The sequence below is a fragment of the Colias croceus genome, chromosome 8 (genome assembly GCF_905220415.1).
Source record: "Colias croceus chromosome 8, ilColCroc2.1".
In the NCBI taxonomy this organism is placed as follows: Eukaryota; Metazoa; Arthropoda; class Insecta; order Lepidoptera; family Pieridae; genus Colias; species Colias croceus.
The window spans coordinates 10,973,899-10,979,898 of NC_059544.1; the positions used below are offsets into that span (position 1 = coordinate 10,973,899).

Consider the following 6,000-nt stretch of genomic DNA (forward strand, 5'->3'; position numbering starts at 1 on the left):
AGTTTCTTTCAGTAAAATTTGCTATCTGCAGTATTCTAAGTGCTTTCCCTCCAGGGTCCATATTAATTTTCCACCTACTAGAGGAGAGAATGATACTAGAATAATAAAATAATATATAAGAAGCTAAAATATCGTGTTATTTGCTCATAAACTAACATTGATACATTTGCGGGAAATGGGAAAATATACTTATAAAAATAGAGGTAACTTTGTATATTTTCGTTCTCAGAACCATACAGAAGGGATTAATATATATTTTACGTATAATCACTAGAAAGTATAAAACAAAGTCGCTTTCTCTGTCCCTATGTCCCTTTGTATGCTTAAATCTTAAAAACTAGGCAACGGATTTTGATGCAGTTTTTTTTAAATACATAGAGTGATTCAAGAGAAAGGTTTTAGTTTATAATTTATTAGGTTTTACAAAGCGGGCGAAGCCACGGGCGGTAAGCTAGTACTTAATATAAATAGGTTTTCGTATTTCAATGCAGATTTATTGAATGTATGACGTATGTTTCATCGCGTTTCGTACACTGGAATGTAGGTATTAGAATGACATTGATGAATTTAGACCAAATGGCAATAGGGCAATTGCAATAGGTATGATTTTGGAATGTGTTTGTCAATGTGAGGTTGGAATTGAAACTACGCACTTTGATTTCAAGACCTATTATGTAAAGTTTATATTCTACTAGCTGTGCTCCGCTCCTGTTGGTCATATCGAGATGATATATAGCCTATAGCCTTCCTCGATAAATAGGCTTATCTAACACCGAAATAATTTTTCAAATCGAACCATTAGTTCCCGAGATTAAGGCGTTCAAATAAATTCTTCAGCTTTATAATATTATTATAGATTATTATAGAAATAGCACGTTACTTCAGTTGTTTTCACAATATGTGAGAGATTGATTTATACAATTTCTAAAATTTTAATTTTAAATTTCAATTTAAAAAATTCCTACTCTCTAAACAACGCTTTGCTAATGAAATATCTAAAATAAATGGTTATTTAAACAAGCACTAGCACACACGCAACACCTACACGCACACACACACACACATACATGCGCTCACACACATTAAGTAACTAAGTTTTATTGTAGTTATTTTTATGTTTTTTATTAATATTATTGTATACCTTTCTAGTTTATGGTCTTTTCTTAAGAATAATATGTTGTAATCCTTATTGGCAATTTGTTCAATTAATCAACAAAATAGTAAAATCTTATAAAATGTAAAGCTGTTGGATTACCTACCAAAATAAATAAATAAATAAATATTTAGGTAAATTATATTAGATACTCTAGTTTCCTCGGCATTGTTCTGCTTTATTGCCACTTTGTGTTTTCTATAAGAACCTTCCTTGTGTCTTAACAAAAACGTTAAAAATGTAGACGAATTGGTTGAGAATTTTGTAAATTCATATTATATGTATAGAGATACTAGAAAATTGATAATATAAAAGATAAACAAGGCGTTTTATTTGTCCAAGGGTTTATGTATTACATAATATGCATTATACTATATATATATACATACCGTAATCATTGCCTTTGTTAAATGAAATGGTCCCAATGTATTAAAACGTTTTATTCTCCTTGACAACCGGGAGGTCAAAAGGTGGGTTTTGATTGTGGCTCGTGACTACCTACATAATATGTTATGTTGAATAATTATTTTATTCATATTATTATATATTAAAAGATGAAGAGAAATATACATCACTATGATGAACAATTTGATTTTCCTTATTGCAGCAAAAACCGAATTTAATAATTCTTTTTACAACGAATGCTACTTTATTCGCGAGCACATGAGATATATTAAGTATTGTTTTTATCCCAGCTTGTAGACTATAATATTACGTCACTAAATTCAATAAAGCCCTCGTAGTTGCTCTCTATCGCCATAATTTCATACTTTATAAGCTTTATAAGAATATTTCGCAGTTACGTTTGTTATTATAAGATAATTGGTCTTTTTCTTGCTTTTCAACAGAGTTTTTCAGTTTATGGTAATTTAGGTTTTTGTCAACGCATATTAAGCTGTTGAAAAAAAGCCCCAATCTCTCTAATCTTTCATTAAATAAATCAAAAACGTTTTGACGCGGTGATTGCATTTTTCCTGCATCGTAAATAGAAGAATCATTTAAAATTTAAACGAAGCAATAAAAACAACACACCGGGCAATAAATTCATGCATTTTTAACATCTGAACACGCACAATTGTTGTTTTAAATTTCTAGTAACGTTTTGAAAAATGCCGCTCGAAATTACTCCGGCATGTATGTAGGTATGTAATGTAATATTAAACCACAAGTGTTGTTTTTTCCTTTTACATTATCGATTTAAAAATATGAAGAGTTCTATAAACTTTCATATCGATTTATTAAAAGTATAGTTGATTGGTTAAAATATTTAAGAACGGCAATGAATATCATAATATTCCTTCCAACTCAATTCAAATTTATCTATTTAGAAATTCAATTCTATTTATCCGTAATACTTAAGAGGTTGAAGTAATTTGGCTTAAGATTTATTTAGTATTTTCTTTCACATATTAAATTTCAAACCAAAATTTGGCAAAACCATTAACTATAGGTAGCTAACTAACAACGACTAATTAAAAGCATAATTTTTAAGTATTGATCTTACCTACAACATAACTTCCATTAGAGATACTTCAAAATCCAAAAAGCCATGCTCCAGTCATAATCTTTTAATAATAAAACCTTCTAGAATCTAAGATATTTTATTTTTATTTTATTCATAAAAGGTACCTTACAGCTGTTATACTAATTACATATAAAAACGCCAATTACAAGGCACACCGATAATAGTAAAATTGTGTGACAAAAAGGATGCAAATATTTGTTCGAATAACCTTATAAAGAGTTATTCCACAAAATATTGTGAAAATAATAAACAAAAAACAAAGCAAGGAATGCGTAAAATAGCATTTGGAAAATCCACTTTAAAAAGCATAAAAAATGTATATTGTGCTCCATTTTTGCGTTGCTTAATGAATACCGTATTTATACTTTTACGATTATAAACGATCCCTCGTTTATTCCATTTTTGTATGAATTCATATTTTGTGAAAAATAATTTATAAATTTTGAATTTGAGCACATGGGATATATTTACTATTGTTTTTATCCCATCAGCTTTTAGACTATATTACGTCACTAATAACGTTAACAAATTGCTTTATTTTCAAGTTTATTCAAGACTAGAGGTACGGCCCCGGCTTCGCCCGTGGTACATATTTCGCAATAAGTGGTAGCCTATGTCCTTTCTTGGGTATCAAAATATCTCCATACCAAATTTCATGCAAATTGGAAGAAGAAAGAAGTTTAGGCGTGATTGAGTAACAGACAGACAGACAGAGTTACTTTCGCATTTATAATATTATTATGGATATTATGGATGAGTTAGTGTTTAGATTTCACCTTATATTAATTACTAGCTGCGCTTCGCGATTTCACCCGCGTGGCTCCGCTCCTGTTGGTCTAAGCGCTAGCGTGCTGATATAGCCTATAAGTCTTCCTCGATAAATGGGCTATCTAATACCAAAATATTTTTTAAATCGGACTAGTAGATTCTTAGATAAGCACGTTCAAACAAACAAACTGTTATAATTTATCATCACACTAAGTTCAAACGGAGCGAAGCCACGCGGGTGAATGTAGAATAAAATATAAATCAGATGTACTGGAAAGCTTTCATGAATTTCATTTTTTGCACCTGTGCCGTAAAAGTGGTAAAAATCTCTTGGTTCATAAATAGTCTGTTCAGTTCAGTCTTCCGTTCGGTATTTGTGTATAATTATAAATCTATTGAAACACAAAATGTAATTCTATAAGATAATAAATGATTTAATTTAAGGGACAATCGTTCACAAAACCTTCAGTAATTGATGTCGTTTAATCAACCCGGGATTACCAAGGCAAGGTATTTGGGTAATATATCAAAAGTTACTATTATAATAATAGTTACTATTGTATTACAATTACATTGTAATATTTACCTGATTGTATAACATCTGTATAAAGTTATTATTGAAGTTTTTTTCGTGCTTCTGTTGTGTATGATCAGATGTAGAGCAAGTGAACTTAAACAATAAAAATTCACTATTCTCTTAATATAATATGTTTTGGTTGCATTTGAAGTATATTGACTCTATATATATACCTATTATATTAATCGTAGAACTACGAAGATATTTTATTATCTACTATTCAAACTGTTTATACTTTTTCCAATATTTAGGTATATCACTAGTGAAACAAATTGTTAAAACATCAAGTTGTAATTATGAACGGCATGTTTACATATTGATTAGAAAATTTATTTAATTTGATAATAATAATCTCAGTGCTTATTCAATATCAAATTATTTATTTAATTATTTTAAATTAGCTCTTAAACTAATTTGTGATTATTAAAATACAGTGTCTTGATATTATTGCTCTATGTAGAGTTTATTCTCTTTCCACCACTATAGTATAATGTCCTATTAGTTACCTATTTGTAAAAGCCTGTAATTGTAAACACAAATTGTCGATATATCACGTAATAGGTATTTGGTTAAAAGGTCAAATGTACTACCATTTATTACTACACAAATGGCTCTCTTTGATCCACGATCCGGGTTTAAATTATTCGTGTTAGTCTATCGTTGACCGGATTGACTGGGAATTCACGATTTAAGTAAACTAACGGTTTACCATTTATTCGATGTCCTAAAAATTTCAAGAGGATAATATTATATTTGATAGTATTTATTTGTTTATGACCGGTTATTGTATTGGTATATAAATAATTATACATATATGTACTATGTTGATTGATGTATAGTAATAATTAATTAGTGTGTAGAATCTTGTCCAATATAATATATAGAGTATCGTTAATTATGCTATGGTATTTATGTTATGAAAACTTCTTACATTGAATTGTGAAAAAAACTCGTAGCGTCGTAGCGTTGAGTCTACGAGAGCATATTCCTCATTTTCCGCTCTTCTATAATTTAAATTAATTACGCCTTTTATATAATACTTCTACATATGCATAAAATAACTTTCATCCACATATCACTCACCGCAAAACGTTAAAATTACAGCTTTAGCGATCACAATTCCGTAGACGTCTACATTAGCTTACCTACGTAATATGAACACAAACTTACGTGTAGCACATCGTTAAAAATCCACACTGCACACACACACACTCAGAGCACACACAATGATTTCAATGGCATGTTTGGCGGAATTTTCTGGGCGAAAAACACGTGCATCAAGGTTGAAGTGTAAGAGTCGACTGGAGAGCGCGGGCGGGGTGCGCGGGGCGGGCGGGGGGAGACCCGCGCAGACGGATAGACCCCGAACTTTTCTCAATGCCCACTTCTTTACCGATGCAGTGCAAAGCGCAATTAAAACGGTTGAGTGGATTGATTGAAATTACATCCTTTTGTTTTGATCATTTCACTGCGGGGTTTGAGATCAATAGACGTGTCTACTGTCTCTGCTTTTGGTTACTAAAAAAGTAGTCTTTCATACGTACTTAAAACTTACGTATTGTATTTTTGTTTGTGTCGGGAGACACGAGTCAAAGAGTTTTATTATATTTTTGCTTATAGATAAAAATACATTGTTTATCAATCCGTATTTTTATTTTCATTCTACTGATTAAGCTTCACACACACAACTTTAAATTTCTACGACGCTTTTTTTATTACAAAACGCTCTAATAGTAGGTATATAACAATTAATTGTCTCGACACTGCCGAGTATTTCGAAATTTATTAGCGAGATATTAATTACTGAGGCTTACACCGAAAGACAACCGCTTTTGTAATCTATGCCCTTATAAAGGTAATATTTTATACCAATTGTAGAAGGTGCATTAGTTAGGGGTTCATGAAACGAATTCCTGTAAGGGGTTATACAGGGGGTGAAAGTTTGATGTGCGCACCCCTTGCTAACTTCCGGTTGTT

At 30.8% G+C, this 6,000-nt stretch overlaps 1 protein-coding gene across 1 annotated transcript in view; it reads right to left on the minus strand.

Moving 5' to 3' along the window:
• LOC123693531 (leucine-rich repeat-containing protein 24) overlaps nucleotides 1-5,310 on the minus strand; it is a 78,284-nt gene extending 72,974 nt beyond the window's left edge. The window contains exon 1 of the mRNA XM_045638688.1: nucleotides 5,194-5,310. The gene's annotated coding sequence lies outside the window, so the exon portion shown is untranslated. The remainder of the gene's footprint in view (nucleotides 1-5,193) is intronic.
• Between the last annotated feature and the right edge of the window lie 690 nt (nucleotides 5,311-6,000).